The sequence below is a fragment of the Panthera pardus genome, unplaced genomic scaffold, assembly GCF_024362965.1.
Source record: "Panthera pardus isolate Hobbes unplaced genomic scaffold, ASM2436296v1 HiC_scaffold_19, whole genome shotgun sequence".
Taxonomy (NCBI): Eukaryota; Metazoa; Chordata; class Mammalia; order Carnivora; family Felidae; genus Panthera; species Panthera pardus.
The window spans coordinates 14,434,690-14,453,914 of record NW_026526754.1 but is presented as its reverse complement, the minus strand read 5'-3'; the positions used below and the strand labels follow the sequence as shown (position 1 = coordinate 14,453,914).

At 39.6% G+C, this 19,225-nt stretch overlaps 1 long non-coding RNA gene across 1 annotated transcript; it reads right to left on the bottom strand.

The window, feature by feature from the left end:
* Window positions 1–9,186: 9,186 nt before the first annotated feature.
* LOC128778183 (uncharacterized) lies at window positions 9,187–12,541 on the bottom strand. Its single transcript, XR_008423566.1, has 2 exons — window positions 10,469–12,541; window positions 9,187–10,242 (listed from the first exon to the last, which is right to left on the bottom strand). It is a non-coding gene; the product is annotated as an uncharacterized LOC128778183 (long non-coding RNA).
* Between the last annotated feature and the right edge of the window lie 6,684 nt (window positions 12,542–19,225).

Sequence of the window (19,225 nt, the reverse complement as noted above, 5' to 3'; positions counted from 1 at the left end):
AGCAGAAGAACCAGCAATGCGGCATTCAGCAACAGCTGTCACCTGCTGTAATGTTCTTTAATTATCTTAAAATCTCTAAGAACTGACAAATGGGTGACAAAATGCAATTTTCTGTGTCAGGAAGCGAGAGACAAGCCTGTGTTACTTTGATGAGAGGAAATACTGTAAAATCATCTCTCTCAGTGCTTCTTCTTGGGGAGGGGAGACTGTTGTCACTCAAATCTCGTCTGTAAACACACTCATTACAGGCCTCCTGGAGGGCCATGTTTCCTTCTTTATAGAGATTAAATGGGAAAGGCCAGAATGGGCATCGGGCTATGCCAAGCTGTCGCCTGGCCCAGCTCCTGTCCCAGCCCCACAATGATACTTACTTCCTCCCGTGGAGACGCATTCCTGGGGTGGACCATTAGCCACGACTGACCCGAGTTTCCTGGAATCACAGCACGCCTCTTGCCACAAATTTCTCCAGGTGCCTGTCCAAATTGTGACCTAATCCCTTTAGGTTGCAGTGATGTTTATTATGACCTCCATGAAGATTGCCAGTGGTCCCTAATTTCTGTTTTGGTTGTCACATTCTACTGAATTTGCATGAAGACATCCTTTGTTCCTTTGAGGCAAGTTTCCTCCTACAATGTCCACAGCTCCTCCAGCCTTTGTAGGTAAAAAATGTTCATGAGAACACAAAATTAATTGTAGAAAGAAGGTCACTGCATAGTAAACAGCTCTTAACATCAGTTGAAAACCACATCATCTATATAGAGTAGTAGGGCACTCATAAGCCAAGAGCATTGCACTACTCATGGTCACAGAAATAAAACAGAAAAATATGGGCTGGCTCACGTTGGGTGAGAGTATAAGACAGCTCTTAGAGCTTGAGAAAAACATGTATTAACAGTGTGTTACAACAGCTTGTTATGTACAGTGAAAACTGATTTGTGTGTGTGCAGTTTTTTTAAGTATTTGAGAGACAAATAGCATAACCAGTCAACATGCTAATGTCTGTTACCAGACATGAGCAATCTAAAAGGATCACTAAAAATTCTCAAAACATACAGTATTTGTGATTTGTTCATAAAATGTGCATAAACATGGGATGTCTGGGTGGCTCAGTCGGTTGAGCGTCCGACTTCGGCTCAGGTCATGATCTCACAGCTCATGAGTTTGAGCCCCGCATCGAGCTCTGTGCTGACAGCTCAGAGCCTGAAGCCTGCTTTGGATTCTGTGTCTCCCTCTCTCTCTGCCCCTACTCTGCTCACGCTCTGTCTCTCTCTCAAAAATAAACATTAATTTTAAAAAATGTGCGTAGACATATTGATGCACGTAACAATGATTGTAAGCTCTGGTTATATTTTTGAACCAACCAAACAAGGTTTTTTTTAAGTTTAGTTATTTATTTTGAGAGGGGGAGAGAGGCAGAGAGAGAGAGAGAGAGAGAGAGAGAGAGAGAGAGAGGGAATCCCAAGCAGGCTGCGTACTGTTAGCGTGGAGCCCAAAGCAGGGCTCAAACTCATGAACCGTGAGATCATGACCTGCAAAACCAACAATTGGATGCTCAACCAACTGAGCCACCCAGGCACCCATATATTAAGGTTTTTAATTAGAGTGTCAATAGCTGATCAGTGAACATTCCTGCCCACTAATTATAATACAACCATTTATATTTTGTATTTAGATTTATTTTATGCAATTAGCGCATTATTTTTAATATCTATTAATAGTTAAATTAGACTGTTTTTGTGATCTCTGAGATATAAGCTCTCTGGAGACAAGGCCAAGATCTGTCAAGAGGTTTGTTAATGGTATTCTGATGTTAATATTAGCAACATTTGGTATTTGATAATTTTGATAATAGAGAAAAGTCGACTGTTTTCTCCAAGGCCATGTAGTCAACTTCATTCAGTTTTTTCTTTCCTATTTTCAATCTCATTACTCATTCCATCACAGCATCTCACCTTATCACTTCAGAGCACAGGGGTCCAGGTATCTCAGTGTTTAGTATTCTATTGAAATAGAACCTGAAATGGTCATGCCATTAATCTAATGAAATGAGAGAAGATATTTATGTTCTCCAGTTGACCTCCAGTGAAAACTGAGGCAGAGCATGAAGTTGATCCCGAAGAAGGTATAGCACCAATGAGTAAATTAATTTAAAAAAAAAGAAAAAAGAAAAGGGTGGAATCTATGGATTCAGAGAGACTTAAAAACTGTATTAACCAAGTGTAATAAGGAGCAGTTTAGGTCCTTATTATTTTCCCCCAGTGGAAGGAAGGAAGGAAGGAAGGAAGGAAGGAAGGAAGGAAGGAAGGAAAGGAGGGAGTGAGGGAGAGAGGGAAGGGGGGGCAGAAGGAGGGAGGAAGGAAGGAAGGAAGGAAGGAGGAAGGAAGGAAGGAAGGAAGGAAGGAAGGAAGGAAGGAAGGAAGAAAGAAAGAAAAGGGAAAGAAAGAAAGAAAGAAAAGAAAGAAAGAAAGAAAGAAAGAAAGAAAGAAAGAAAGGGAAGGAGGGAGGATGAAAGGAGGGAAGGAGGGAGAGGAGGAAGGAAGGGAGGGAGGGAGAAAGGAAGGAAAGAAGAAAGAGAAGAAGAAAGAAAGAAAGAAAGAAAGAAAGAAAGAAAGAAAGAAAGAAAAGGAAGGAAGGAAAAAAAGAAGGGAAGGAAAAGAAAGAAAGGGAAGGAGGGAGGGAGAGGGGGGAGGGAGGGAAAAAGGAAGGAGAGAAGAAAGAAAGAAAGAAAGAAAGAAAGAAAGAAAGAAAGAAAGAAAAGGAGGGAGGAATAAAGGAAGGAGGGAGGGAGAGGGGGAAGAGAGGGAGGGAGGGAGAAAGGAAGGAAAGAAGAAAGAGAAGAAAGAAACAAAGAAAAGGAAGGAAGGAAAGGAAGAGAAAGAAAGAAAGAAAGAAAGAAAGAAAAAGAAAAGGAGGGAAGAAGGAAGGAAGAGAGGAAGAAAGAAAGAAAGAAAGAAAGAAAGAAAGAAAGAAAGAAAGAAAGAAAAGGGGGAGGAAGAAAGGGAGGGAGAGAAGGAGGAAAGAAAGGGTGGAGGAAGTAAGGGAGGGAGAGAAAAGAAAAGAAAAGAAAAGAAGACAGGAAAATTCATACAAGGACTAAGCCCTTGATTGTATTAACTATTGTTAATAATTTCAGCATAATAATGAAATTACTTTTATATTTTATATATACTGAAATGCTTATAAACAAAATATAATTTATTTAAAATTCATCCATAGGGAGTGCTGTGAGATATGGGTGAATTTATTTTTGACACACAATTTTTGAACCAGGGTGATGCACTTGTGGCTGATCACTGTACTATTCCATCTTTATACATGCTTGAAACTTTCATAACCAAAAAATTGAAAAGAAATAAAAAATAAAACACATGATTTGGCTTGTGGTCCAGAACCACATATTTTTTTTATTCCAATGGGCTAATTAGATCCTATTTAGAATTGAATGTGGTTTGTATAAAACGCAGAATTTGGCACAACCTAATTAATCCACCGTCCCACCCATGAGAAAAGGGAAGAAGACGCTCACAGCTTTTCCCAGCAGCTCCTAAGAAATGTCGAAGGCCAGGTTTGCAGGAGTCCATGGCTTCCCACCGCCTGTATCTTCAGGGTGGTACCTGAGGTACGTGTCTGCACATCTGCACGGCGGGCTGGAAGTGCTGAGGAAGGAGCAGCCCAAGCAAGAGTCCTCAACAAACGACTATCAAGAGTTGTTCTACACATACCACAGCTTCATAGCCTATTTCCTAGTCAATTCTGAAGTATGTGCTTTGCGGTTTCCCAGAGATTTCTTGTGGATAATGCTCCAGTAGGCCATATGGCATCTGGCCTCAGGGCTCACCTTTCAGTTGGTTCCCTTCCATTCTTCCCTTCCTACCAGTGTCCTACCAGTGTCCCCTTGGCTGCCCTACTTCACATCTCAGGGTCTGCTTTGGGGAGAACCTGAACTAAGAAAAATAAATACAAGAAGTGGACTTTCCTTAAAAATAAATTTATTTAAAAATATCAGGGGCACCTGGGTGGTTCAGTCGGTTAAGTGGCCGACTTCCTGATCTCATGAAGTTCGAGCCCCACGTCGGGCTCTGTGCTGACAGCTCAAAGCCTGGAACCTGCTTCAGATTCTGTGTCTCCCTCTCTCTCTGCCCCTCCCCCGCTCATGCTCCATCTGTCTCTCTCTCCCTCTCTCTCTCTCTCTTGCTCGCTCTCTCTCAAAAATAAAAAACATCAAGACAGCATGGTATTGGCACAACAACAGACACATGGACCAATGGAATAGAATAGAAAGTCCAGAATTAGACCCACAAAAGTATGGCCAACTAATCTTTGACAAAGCAGGAAAGAATGTCCAATGGAAAAAAGACAGTCTCTTTAGCAAATGGTGCTGGGAGAGCTGGACAGCAACATGCAGAAGGATGAAACTAGACCACTTTCTTACACCATTCACAAAAATAAACTCAAAATGGATAAAGGACCTGAATGTGAGACAGGAAACCATCAAAACCCTAGAGGAGAAAGCAGGAAAAAAATCTCTCTGACCTCAGCCGCAGCAATTTCTTACTTGACACATCTCCAAAGGCAAGGGAATTAAAAGCAAAAATGAACTATTGGGACCTCATGAAGATAAAAAGCTTCTGCACTGCAAAGGAAACAATCAACAAAACTAAAAGGCAACCCACGGAATGGGAAAAGATATTTGCAAATGACATATCGGACAAAGGGCTAGTATCCAAAATCTATAAAGAGCTCACCAAACTCCACACCCGAAAAACAAATAACCCAGTGAAGAAATGGGCAGAAAACATGAATAGACACTTCTCTAAAGAAGACATCCGGATGGCCAACAGGCACATGAAAAGATGCTCAACATCGCTCCTCATCAGGGATACAAATCAAAACCACACTCAGATATCACCTCACACCAGTCAGAGTGGCCAAAATGAACAAATCAGGAGACTATAGATGCTGGAGAGGATGTGGAGAAATGGGAACACTCTTGCACTGTTGGTGGGAATGCAAACTGGTGCAGCCACTCTGGAAAACAGTGTGAAGGGTCCTCACTATGACCCAGCAATAGCACTGCTCGGAATTTACCCAAGGGATACAGGAGTGCTGATGCATAGGGGCACTTGTACCTCAATGTTTATAGCAGCACTCTCAACAATAGCCAAATTATGGGAAGAGCCTAAATGTCCATCAACTGATGAATGGATAAAGAAATTGTGGTTTATATATACAATGGAATACTACTTGGCACTGAGAAAGCATGAAAGATGGCCTTTTGTAGCAATGTGCATGGAACTGCAGAGTGTGATGCTAAGTGAAATAAGTCATACAGAGAAAGACAGATACCATATGTTTTCACTCTTATGTGGATCCTGAGAAACTTAAAAGAAGACCATGGGAGAGGGGAAGGGGAAAAAAAAGGTACAGAGAGGGAAGGAGGCAAACCATAAGAGACTCTTAAAAACTGAGAATAAACTGAGGGTTGATGGGGGGTGGGAGGGAGGGGAAAGTGGGTGATGGGCATTGAGGAGGGCACATGTTGGGATGAGCACTGGGTGTTGTATGAAAACCAATTTGACAATAAATTTCATATTTAAAAAAATAAAATTAAATAAAAAAATTAAAAAAAATGTTTGAATTACTATGGAATAACTAATAATAACAAAAATTTAAATATGCTAACACATACTGAGTATTTACCATAGGCCATGGCGCATATATATATATATATATATATATATATATATATATACGCACACACACACACATATATATATATGCACACACACACATATATATCTAATAAACACATATATATAATTTCTATAGATATATAATGTATAATTTATATACTAAATATGTTTATTATATATATGTATCTCCTTTGATATTCAGTTTCTTTATTTTACAGACAAAAGAGATATTAAGCTGACCAAGCTCATACAGCTAGTAAATGATGGAGTTGATAATAATATTCTTACTATTTTTTTGTTAAAATGATGTTGATACTGATAGTTGTTTTGGGGAGAGTTTGAGGAGGGGGAGTGTGTATGCTATAATATTCTCATTTGGCAAAATATGTACTAGTCCTTCCCACTAAAATAAATATGAAAACGGGGCACCTGAGTGGCTCAGTTAGTTAAGATACCTGATGCTTGATTTTGGCCCAGGTCATGATCTCACAGTTTGTGAGTTCAAGCCCTACATCAGGCTCTGCACTGACAGTGTGGAGTCTGCTTGGGATTCTCTCTCTCACTCTCTCTCTCTCTCTCTCTCTCTGCCCCTTTAAAAAGATAAACTTAAAAATAAATAAATAAACGTTTAAATAAATAAAATCATTTAAATAAACTTTAAAAAATAAAATAAATATGAAAATGACTAGGAAACTATTACAGCCACATCTTCTGAGAAGGAATATAAGCAAATGAATAGTCCTTTTATCCAAACTTCCCTCCCCATCATAATGATGCTATTTTTTTCTTCTGGAATGAAACATTTTTAAAAAAGAATGGAGAGGAAATGTATTCCAATAGGGATAATTCCATCACTCCAGTTTTCCTTCCTACAGAGAAGAAAGCCTTCCTGAAATTAAAGATGTGACCACTAACAGAGCACCAAAGACAGCTTAAGATAACTCAAATCACCACATCACCAGAACGGAGCTGAACCTCAACCTGTAGCTGGCTCTGAGATCTGCCCAGCTGTCAGTCAAAGGACATCTCCATTTAAAACAGAAATACATCTGGGACGCCTGGGTGGTTCAGTTGTTTAGGCAACCGTCTTCGACTCAGGTCATGAACTCACAGTTTGTGAGTTCGAGCCCCGCGTCAGATTCTGTGCTTACAGCTCAGAGCCTGGAGCCTGCTTTGGATTCTGTGTCTCTCCCTCTCTCTGTCCCCTCCCCTGCTCACACTCTGTGCCTCTCTGTCTCTCAATAATAAATAAACATTAAAAAAAATTTTTTTTAACAGAAATACATCAAATGCAAATGATCAGTGATACTGGGGGAAATGTTTTATACCATATACCAAAAGAAGTAAAAGCTATTCCAAATGATGTCTGGCTCTAGGATGTTGTCATCCTGGACAGCACGAACTAAAATGATTCATTCTAAGATCTTGCCATTGTGACAAAATGGATGGACCTAGAGGGTATTAGGCTAAGCAAAATAAATGAGAGAGAAAAACAAATACCATATGATTTCACTTACATGTGGAACCTAAGAAACAAATGAACCAATAAAAAAAAAAAAAAAAAAAAAAAAAAAAAAAAACAGACTTATAAATACAGAGACCAAACTGATGGTTGCCAGGGGTGGAGGGAGGATGGGAGAAACAGGTGGGGGGATTAAGAAGTATGGACTTGTACTTACAAAATAAAAAAGCCACGGAGATAAAATATAGGGACTATAGTCAATAATACTGTAATAACACTGTTTGGTGACAGATGGTAACTACATTTATCGTGGTGAGCACTGTATAATATAACGAATTGTTGAATCACTATGGTGTACACCTGAAACTAATATAACATTGTATGTCAACTATACTTCAATAATAAAAACTTAGGTAAATAAATAAATAAAATTATTCATTCTTAGATGTGAGTGTTCTCTGCTCTAAGAAAACCCCACAGGAATACTCATGTGAGTGAGAGCATTTTTATATTTGTAAAACTTGTCAGGCAGTGGATGGTAATATGTATCAAAATGTAAATATGTTTACATTTGGACTTGGAATTAAATGAACAGAGATAACAAATATATAAATACGTATTTATAAGATTTCTTATTAAATTAATACTCTTCATAGCACAAAACCAAAAGAAAGAACTAAATTGCAGAGTCTTGACCAAATAAGGTATACTATATATATATATATATAATACATATGTATATATATACATATTATATATATGTATATATATATAATATATATATTATATATATACATATAAATATATATATTATATATTATATATTATATATTATATTATATATATATTATATATTATATATATATAATATAATATATATATATTATATATATATATACATATATATATAAAATGGAATCACAGGCATCCATTGCGAAGAAGGAATGATGTTATATAGGAAAAGTATTCATCATTAGGCATGGAAAGTGTATTACCAGAGAACATAGTTAGTGGAGGTTCTTTACATTCTAAAGAACTTTGCATAACAAATTGTGGGTAGTTTTATCTCTTCAAGTAAGATTAAGTAAGTTTTCCCTTTAAACTTTGTTAATTTTATTATATTACAAGTGTATATTTTACATCAGTTTTTTTTACACTTTTACAACCAACAGAAAGTAAAGATGTTTTGAAAATATAAAAAGGCAATATAACAAAAAAGAAACTGAGTTTACCTGTGATATTATTACCCTAACAAGGAGATTCCGTCCTCGACAAAATTACTTGTCAAAAGGTATCTTGAAGAATGAATTGTGTTGGTGCCTTTATACTTAGTCGCAGATTATAGCCTCTATGACTTAGGGTGCTAGGAACAGAGAAATTCAAGACTGAATTCTTAAAGGCTTTGTCAAAAAGTGAAAAGAAGAATTTATATCACTGCAAATATTATAAGTTGGAAAAAACATAAATCTGCAAAACTCCCATTTAAAGACAATTTATACAAGCCTATGTCCATAGTTGTTCAAAACAGAGTCAAATGTAATTGTCACAACCAGCTTACCGCAGGCCCCTTTGGAGTCCACATCATAGCTGAGTATCATCAGGGTACATTACACCTTCATACACAGCAAAGCAGTAGCACCGAAGAACAAAGATAATGGATCGGAATCTTAAGGAAGGAGGATAGAAGTCTTAGGCAAGATGTAGATAAGTATCATGCCTGTTGACTTATGCTCCAGCCTTCTGCTTTTTGTTCTATTAAGTCTATTTTATTATTTAACTTCCTTTTGCATAACCAAAGAAGAGATCTTTATAAGTCTTTGGCACCCTCTTTTGGACAATCTGATTATTCCAAAACTGAAATTTGTTTCAATGACATGGATTTCTGAGTATGTTACAGGCAAACTGAAATTAAACATATATTATTACTTTGAATATTTTTGTCCTTTATAACTAATAGACTTTACTTTTAAAGCAGTTTTAGATTTGCAGAAGAACCAAGCAGATAATACAAAGCTCCCACACACTCCCCTCTCTCAGAGTTTCCTCTTTTATTAACAACTTGGATTAGTATGGTACATCTGCTAAAATTAATTAAACAGTATGAGTATATTATTATTAAATAAAAACCCATAATTTATAGTAAAGTTGTACATTTCTATAGACTTTAACAGATTTCATACACCCACCAATATAGCGTCACAGAGAACAGCTTCATTGTCTTGTGCCTCAATTTCATCCTTCCTCTCTCCCCTCCAACCACTGATCTTTTTTATCTCTATGTTTTTCTATGTCTCTACAGTTTTCCAGAAAGACATACAGTGGAATAATAAAATGTGTATTCTTTTCAGACTCATTTATTTCACTTAGCAATATGCATTGAAGAGTCTTCCATATCTTTTTGTGGTTTGATAGTTCATTTTCTTTCGTCCCCGAATAATATTCCACTGTATGGATATACCAAAGTTTGTTCATCCATTCCCTATTGATGAACATTTTGACTGCTTCCAGGGTGGTCAATTAGGAATAAGACTGCTATAAACATTTATGTTCCGGGGTTTTTTTTGAGTGTGTTAATGGATACAAGTTGTCAACTCAGTTGGGTAAATACCAAGAAGTTTGCTGGTAAGACCATGCTTAGAAACTACCCAACTATCTTCCAAAGAGGCTGTGCCATTTTGTATTACCACCATCAATGAATGAGAGTTCCTGGGAGTCTGTATTTTCACCAGCTTCTGATATTGTTGGATTTTAACCATGCACATTAGGGATAGATCCTACTTAGCCACAATGCATAATCCTATTTGCTGTTAGATCCAATTTGCTAATATTTTACTGAGGACTTTTTGCATGTATGTCCAGAAGAGATGTGGGTCTGTTGTTTCCCATTTGTTTTATGATGTCTTTATCTGGTTTGGGGGATTAGTGTAATTCTAGCCTCATAGGATGTGTTGGAAAGTGTTCTCTTTGCTTCTCTTTTCTGGAAGAGGTTGTAGACAATTGGTGTCATATATTCCTTAAATGTTTAGTAAAATTCACCACTGAATTCATATAGAACTGGCACTTTCAGCTTTGGAATTTTATTAAATACTGATTCAAAACTGTTAATAGAGGGGCGCCTGGGTGGCACAGTCGGTTAAGCGTCCGACTTCAGCCAGGTCACGATCTCGCAGTCTGTGAGTTCGAGCCCCGCGTCAGGCTCTGGGCTGATGGCTCGGAGCCTGGAGCCTGTTTCCGATTCTGTGTCTCCCTCTCTCTCTGCCCCTCCCCCGTTCATGCTCTGTCTCTCTCTGTCCCAAAAAAATAAATAAAAAACGTTGAAAAAAACTGTTAGTAGATATCACCATAGTCAGATTATCTAGCTCTTCTTGTTTGAGTGTTGGTAGTTTTGCCCAATTGCTCCATTTTATCTAAATTACCAAACTTGTGGCATAGTGATGTATACAAATTCCTTTATTATCCTGTATTGTCTATGAGATGAATAAAGATCAGTTCTTTTTTTATTTGTTTTTAATTTATTTTTTTAATTTTACATGCAAGTTAGTTAGCATATAGTGCAACAACGATTTCAGGAATAGATTCCTTAATGCCCCTTATCCATTTAGCCCATCCCCCCTCCCGCAACCCCTCCAGCAACCCTCTGTTTGTTCTCCCTATTTAAGAGTCTCTTATGTTTTGTCCCCCTCCCTGTTTTTATACTATTTTTGCTTCCCTTTTCTTATGTTCATCTGTTTTGTATCTTAAAGTCCTCAAATGAGTGAAATCATAGATATTTGTCTTTTGCGGACTAATTTCGCTTAGCATAATACCCTCTAGTTCCATCCACGTCATTGCAAATGGCAAGACTTCATTCTTTTTGATTGCCATTGTATATATATACCACATCTTCTTTATCCATTCATCCAGAGATGGACATTTGGGCTCTTTGCGTACTTTGGCTGTTGTCGACAGTGCTGCTGTAAACATTGGTGTGCATGTGTCCCTTCCGAACAGCATACCTGTATCCCTTGGATAAATACCTAGTAGTGCAATGGCTGGGTCGTAGGGTAGTTCTATTTTTAATTTTTTGAGGAACCTCCATACTGTTTTCCAGAGTGGCTGCACCAGTTTGCATTTGCACCAGCAGTGCAAAAGAGACCCTCTTTCTCCACATCCTCACCAACATTTGTTGTTGCCTGAGTGGTTAGAGTTAGCCGTTCTTACAGGGGTGAGGGGGGTATCTCATGGTGGTTTTGATTTGCATTTCCCTGATGATGAGTGATGTTGAGCATTTTTTTCATGTGTTCGGTTGGCCATCTGGGTGACTTCTTTGGAGAAGTGTCTATTCATGTCTTTTGCCCATTTCTTCACTGGATTGTTTGTTTTTGGGATGTTGAGTTTGATAAGTTCTGTACAGATTTTGGATACTAACCCTTTACCTGATATGTTGTTTGCAAATATCTTCTCCCATTCCATTGGTTGCCTTTTCATTTTGCTGATTTTTTCTTTCACTGTGCAGAAGGTCTTTATTTTGATGAGGTCCCAAAAGTTCATTTTTGCTTTTGTTTCCCTTGTCTCTGGAGATGTGCTGAGTAAGAAGTTGCTGCAGCCAAGGTCAAAGAGGTTTTCGCCTGCTTTCTTCTTGAAGATTTTGATGGTTTCCTGTCTCACATTCAGGTCCTTCGTCAATTTTGAGTTTATTTTTGTGTGTGGTGTAAGAAAGTGGTCCAGGTTCATTCTTCTGCATGCCGCTGTCCAGTTTTCCCAGCACCACTTGCTGAAGAGACTGTCTTGATTCCACTGGATATTCTTTCCTGCTTTGTCAAAGATTAGTTGGCCCTAAGTTTGTGGGTCCATTTTTGGGTTCCCTATTCTGTTCCATTGATCTGAGTGTCTGTTTTTGTGCCAAGTAATGATCAGTTCTATCAGTATTTTACTTCACGTATTTTGATGCTGTGTTGTTAGAAACAGGCATATTTTTTAAAATTTTTTAACGTTTATTTATTTTTGAGAGAGAGAGAACAAGCAGGGAAGGGGCAGAGAGAAGGGAGACACAGAATCTGAAACAGGCTCCAGGCTCTGAGCTGTCAGCACAGAGACAGACACAGGGCTCAAACTCACGAACCGTGAGATCATGACCTGAGCCAAATGGATGTTTAACTGACCGAGCCACACAGGCACCCCAGAAACATGTATATGAAGGATTATTCTGACTTCTTAGAGAATTGACCTTTTTTTCACTATGTAATACCTGTCTATAACCCTGACAAGTTTTGTTGCTCTGAAGTCTGCTTTGCCTAAAACATAGTTACTCCAGTTCTGTTTTGATTGATTTTAGCATGGTAGAACTTTCTACACCCCATCCCTCTTTATCTATCTGTGAGAGAGTGACAGAGCATGACCAGAGAGAGAGAGAGAGACACAGAATCCCAAGCAGGCTCCAGGCTCTGAGCTGTCAGCACAGGGCCCGATGTGGGGCTCGAACTCCCAAAACACGAGATCATGACCTGAGCCGAAGTTGGACGTTCAACCGACTGAGCCACCCAGGCGTCCCTTATCTGTGACCTTATATTTAAAATAGCTTATTTACGGGGCGCCTGGGTGGCTCAGTCGGTTAAGCATCCAACTTCGGCTCAGATCATGATCTCGCAGTCCGTGGGTTTGAGCCCCGCGTCGGGCTCTGTGCTGACAGCTCAGAGCCTGGAGCCTGTTTCAGATTCTGTGTCTCCCTTTCTCTGACCCTCCCCTGTTCATGCTCTCTCTCTGTCTCAAAAATAAATAAATAAATGTTAAACAAAAATTAAAATAAAAAAATAAAATAGCTTATTTAGGGCCACCTGGGTGGCTCTGTTGGTTGAGCATCTGAATTCGGCTCAGGACATGATCTCACAGTTCCTGAGTTTGAGCCCCACATTGGGCTTCCTACTCTCAGTGCATAGCCTGCTTCAGATCTTCTGTTCTCCTCTCTCTCTGTCCCTCCCCCACTTGCACTCTCTCTCTCAAAAGTAAATAAAACATTTTTTTTTTTAATTTTTAACAGGAGCACCTGGGTGGCTCATCGGTTGGGCATCTGACTTCGGCTCAGGTCATGATCTCACAGTCTGTGGGTTTGAGCCCCGTATCAGGCTCTGTGCTGACAGCTCAGAGTCTGGAGCCTGCTTCGGATTCTGTGTCTCCCTCTCTCTCTGGCTCTCCCCTGCTCAAGCTCTGTCTCAGTCTCTCTCAAAAATAAATAAACATTAAAAAATATTTAATAAAAAAAATAAAATGGCTTATTTATAGACAATATATAGCTGGGCCTTGTTTTCTTATCCACTTTGACAGTCCTTGTCTTTTAATTGGTGTATTCAGACCATTCACATTTATTTTTAGTTTTTGTAATATTTATTTTTGAGAGAGAGAAATAGAGCACAAGTGGAAGAGGAACAGAGAGAGAGGGAGACATAGAATCCAAAGCAGGCTCCAGGCTCCAAGCTGTTAGCACAGAGCCCTACATGGGGCTCAAACCCACAAACTGTAAGAGTATGACCTGAGCCAAAGTTGACGCTTAACATACTGAGCCACCCAGACACCCCTAGACCATTCACATTTAAAGTGATGATTGACAGAGTTGGATTAAAATCTACCATATTTGTAACTATTTTCTATTTGTTACCCTTCTTTCATTCCTTTGCTTTAATCTCCCCTCTCTTTCTCCCTGTCTGGTTTTAACTGAGTATTTTATATTATTCCATTTTCTCTGCCCTCCAGCATATCAATTACACTTCTTTTTAAAATTATTTTCCTGGACTCATAGGGGAATATGGTGGCATAGGAGGATGCTGGGCTCACCTCGTCCTGCTGATCACTTAGATTCCACCCACAACTGCCTAAAAAACCCAGAAAACCACCAGAAGACTAGCAGAATTGACTCTCCAGAGCCAAGTGTAGACAAAAGGACCACAGAATAGGGTAGGAAGGGCAGAGAGGCAGTGCGTGCTACAGGGACTGCTGGGAGGGAGCCAGAGCGGTGGAGGGACAGCCCGACCGGCAAGGCAGAGTCCGAAGTCTGGCTTGCAAAAGCAGAGGGGCCGGACTCCTTGAGTTCTGACAGCCAGCGGGACTTACCATCTGGAATGTTAAAAGTCAACACCTCTGCTCTCGGAGAGCGGGGAGGGTGAGAGGACACCAGGAGGGAGACTTGTTGAGCCTGGGAAGACAGAGCTCAGCTTGGGCAGGGGAACAAAGGCCACCTTTGTGCCACCTCCCTCTCCCATCCCCCAGCCGAAATTCCAAAGGGAACCAGTTCCTGTCACTGAACTTGCTTGCACTGCCCAAACGCCCAATGCTGTGCTTCTCTGGATCCATCCCTCCAACGGGTCTGCCTGCCTCCCTCCCGGTGCTGCAGGGCCTCTCCCACAGGGGACCACCAACGGCAAAGCCAGCTAAGTCTGCCCCTCCCTCCCCTGTGCACCTTGCAGACCCACCTGGCTAATACACCAGATCCCATCAAAGCAGCACCACAAGCCTGGGAGTGTGCAAGTAGCCCAGACAGGGGCCACACCACTCCACAGTGAGTCCTGCACCTGGGAGAGGGGAAGATAAGGTACACACCAGTCTGACTGTGGCCCCAGCGGTGGGCTAGGGGCAGACACTGGGTCCGACTGCACCCCGCCCACCAACACAAGTTACTCTGGACAGTTTGGAGCCACCGCAGGGACTACCAAAATGATGAAACGGAAGAATTCTCCTCAAAAGAAACTCCAGGAAGTAGCAACAGCTAACGAATTGATCAAAAACGATTTAAGGAATATAACAGAACAAGAATTTAGAATAATAGTCACAAAATTAATCACTGGGCTTGAAAAAAGCATGGAGGACAGCAGAGAATCTATTGCTACAGAGATCAAGGGACTAAGAAATAGTCATGAGGAGCTAAAAATGCTATAAATGAGGTGCAAAATAAAATGGAGGCAGCCATAGCATGGATTGAAGAGGCAGAGGAGAGAATAGGTAAATTAGAAAATAAAATTATGGAAAAAGAGGAAGCTGAGAAAAAGAGAGATAAAAAAATCCAGGAGTATGAGGGGAGAATTAGAGAACTAAGTGATGCAATCAAATGGAACAATATCCATATCATTGGAATTCCAGAAGAAGAGAGAGAGAAAGGGGCTGAAGGTGTACTTGAACAAATCATAGCTGAGAACTTCCCTGATCTGGGGAAGGAAAAAGGCATTGAAAGCCAAGAGGCACAGAGAACTCCCTTCAGACATAACTTGAATCGATCTTCTGCACGACATATCATAGTAAAACTGGCAAAACACAAGGATAAAGAGAAAATTCTGAAAGCAGCTAGGGATAAACAGGCTCTAACTTACAAAGGTAGACACATAAGAATAGTGGCAGACCTATCTACTGAAACTTGGCAGGCCAGAAAGGAATGGCAGGAAATCTTCAATGTGATGAACGGAAAAAATATGCAGCTGAGAATCCTTTATCCAGCAAGTCTGTCATTCAGAATAGGAGAGATAAAGGTTTTCCCAAACAAACAAAAACTGAAGGAATTCATCACCACTAAACCAGCCCTACGAGAGATCCTAAGGGGGATTCTGTGAGTGAAATGTTGCAAGGACCCAAAGTGCCAGAGACTCACTACAAGCATGAAACCTACAGATATTACAATGACTCTAAATCCATATCTTTTAATAATGACACTGAATGTAAATGGACTACATGCTCCAACCAAAAGACATAAGGTATCAGTAAAAAAGCAAGACCCACTATTTGATGTCTACAAGAGACTCCTTTTAGACCCTAGGACACCTTCAGATTGAAAGTGAGGGGATGGAGAACTATCTATCATGCTACTGGAAGCCAAAAGAAAGCTGGAGTAGCCATACTTATATCAGACAAACTAGACTTTAAATTAAAGGCTGTAACAAGAGACAAAGAAGGGCATTATATAATAATTACAGGGTCTATCCATCAGGAAGAGCTAACAATTATAAATGTCTATGCGCCGAATACTGGAGCCCCCAAATATATAAAACAATTACTCATAAACATAAGCAACCTTAATGATAAGAATGTGGTCATTGCAGGGGACTTTAACACCCCACTTACAGAAATGGATAGATCATCTAGACACACGGTCAATAAAGAAACAAGGGCCCTGAATGATACGTTGGATCAGATGGACTTGACAGATATATTTAGAACTCTGCATCCCAAAGCAACAGAATATACTTTCTTCTCGAGTGCACATGGAACGTTCTCCAAGATAGATCACATACTGGGTCACAAAACAGCCCTTCATAAGTATACAAGAATTGAGATCATACCATGCACACTTTCAGACCACAATGCTATGAAACTTGAAATCAACCACAGGAAAAAGTCTGGAAAACCTCCAAAAGCATGGAGGTTAGAGAACACCCTACTATAGATGCTGGAGAGGACATGGAGAAACGGGAGCCCTCTTGCACTGTTGGTAGGAATGCAAATGGGTCCAGCTGCTCTGGAAAACAGTGTGGAGGTTCCTCAAAACATTAAAAATAGACCTGCCCTATGACCCAGCAATAGCACTGCTAGGAATTTACCCAAGGGATATAGGAGTGCTGATGCATAGGGGCACTTGTACCTCAATGTTTGTAGTAGCACTTTCAACAATAGCCAAATTATGGAAAGAGCCTAAATGTCCATCAACTGATGAATGGATAAAGAAATTGTGGTTTATATACACGATGGAATACTACGTGGCACTGAGAAAGAATGAAAGATGGCCTTTTGTAGCAATGTGCATGGAACTGCAGAGTGTTATGCTAAGTGAAATAAGTCATACAGAGAAAGACAGATACTATATATTTTCACTCTTATGTGGATCCTGAGAAACTTAAAAGAAGACCATGGGAGAGGGGAAGGGGAAAAAAAAGGTACAGAGAGGGAAGGAGGCAAACCATAAGAGACACTTAAAAACTGAGAATAAACTGAGGGTTGATGGGGGGTGGGAGGGAGGGGAAAGTGGGTGATGGGCATTGAGGAGGGCACATGTTGGGATGAGCACTGGGTGTTGTATGGAAACCAATTTGACAATAAATTTCATATTAAAAAAATAAATAAAATTATTTTCCTGGCTGCTGTAAAATTTGCAATACTTATTTACAAATAATTAAAATTCACTTTTAAATAACACTACCCCATCATGGGTACTACAGGTATCTTATAAAGAATAGTCCCAATTCCTTCCTCCCACCTTTGATAACATTGATGTCATTTATTTCACTTATAATCTCTAATATCACCCAATTCATTGTTTCTACTACTTGAACAGATAGATATCTATTACATCAATTAATAATAAAAATATCATGGGGCACCTGGGTAGCTCAGTCAGTTAAGTGTTGGACTCTTGATTTCGCCTCAGGTCATGAACTCACAGTTTGTGAGACCGAGCCCCCCTACGCTACCAGTGTAGATCTTGCTTGGGATTCTTGCTCTCTCTCTCTCTCTCTCTCTCTCTCTCTCTCTGTGTCCTCCCCCACTCGTGCTCTCTCCCTCCCTCTCTCTCTCTCTCTCACTCAAAATAAGTAACTTTTTTGAAAATAATAAAAATATATTTTTCACCTTCATATGGTCCTTCTTTGATCGTCTTCCCTTCTTTATATATATCTGAGCTTCTGACCTACATCATTTTCCTTCTCTGAAGAACTTTTTGATATTTCTTGTAAGGCATGTCCACTATTAACAATTTTCTTCATTTTTCTTTCCCTGAGAAAGTAGTTTTTAATTTCTCTTTTATTTTTGAAAAATGATTTCTCTGGATACAGAGTTCAGGGTTGTTGGGTCTTTAAAAAAAAAAAAAAACACTTTAAACATTTCACTGCACTCTCTTGTTTGCATGGTTTCTGACAAGGAGTCCAATATAATTCTTATAGGGGTCCCTCTATAGAGAAGTACCCCCCACCCTCCGACTTCTTTCTCTGTCTTTGGTTTTCTGTAGTTTGAATAAATATGCATAGGTGTAGTTTTTTGGTGTTTATCTTGCTTGGGGTTATCTAAGCTTCTTGGTTCTGTTACTTGGTGACTGTCATTTATTTGGAAAATTTTCAGCATTGTTACTTAAAGTATTTCTTCTGCTCCCTTTTCAGTTTTCCAGCTGTTACTCCATTATGTCTGTGTTACACCTTTTGTAATTGTCCTACAGCCCTTAGATATTTTGCTCCATTTTTTCATTCTTTTTTCAGTCTGGGAAGAGAGTATGGTGTTTGCTTTGACAGCATTTTTTATGAAGAAAATTTGATTCATAGATTTCACACTCATAGTCCTAACCCCCAGTATCTCAGAATGTGACTCTATTTGGAGACAGGGTCTTTAAAGAGGTAATTAAGTTAAAATGAGGTCACTGTGGTAGGTCCTAATCCAATAAAACTGGTTCCTTACAAGAAGAAATTAGTAGTTACAGAGGGAAAGCAACGTGAAGTCACAGGGAGAGGACATTCATGTACAAGCCAAAAAGAGAAGGCTTGGAAGAAACCAACCACACAGATACATTGATCTCAGATTTTTTGCCCCAGAATTGTGAGAAAATAAATTTCTGTTGCTTAAGCCACACTGTCTGTGGTACTTTCATGGCAGCCCTAGCAAACTAATACAAACACCAATCAGAGGATGTGCCTCCCTAAAAATAAGTTTTTTCAATGTGCATTCATAGAACTACATTGCAGAAACAAACTTTCATTTTGAAACCATTTGTATTCTCTTTGGCTATGTAGAAATAAACAGGGAAAGTAATAAGAAGCAGGGGGGGGAAAGTTAGACAGAAATGTGCCTGCCATCATACAGATTTCACATACCTCAAACAGCTGGCTGCTTCTGAGAGACTGGAAATTTTCACAATCCCCAAATAATACCATGATCAAAGCCAAGTCCATGAGGAGAGCTGAGGGGCTATGCGTAGGCTTTATGGTATCTCATCATTTTCAAAGTCTCACAGGGACTGGCCCACTTGCCCAAGCAAAAAGAGAAATCAGGTATAGGAGACTGGGTGATGAGGGGCACATGGGTGGCTCAGTCGGTTAGGTGTCCAAGTTCGGCCTAGGTAATGATCTCATGGTTC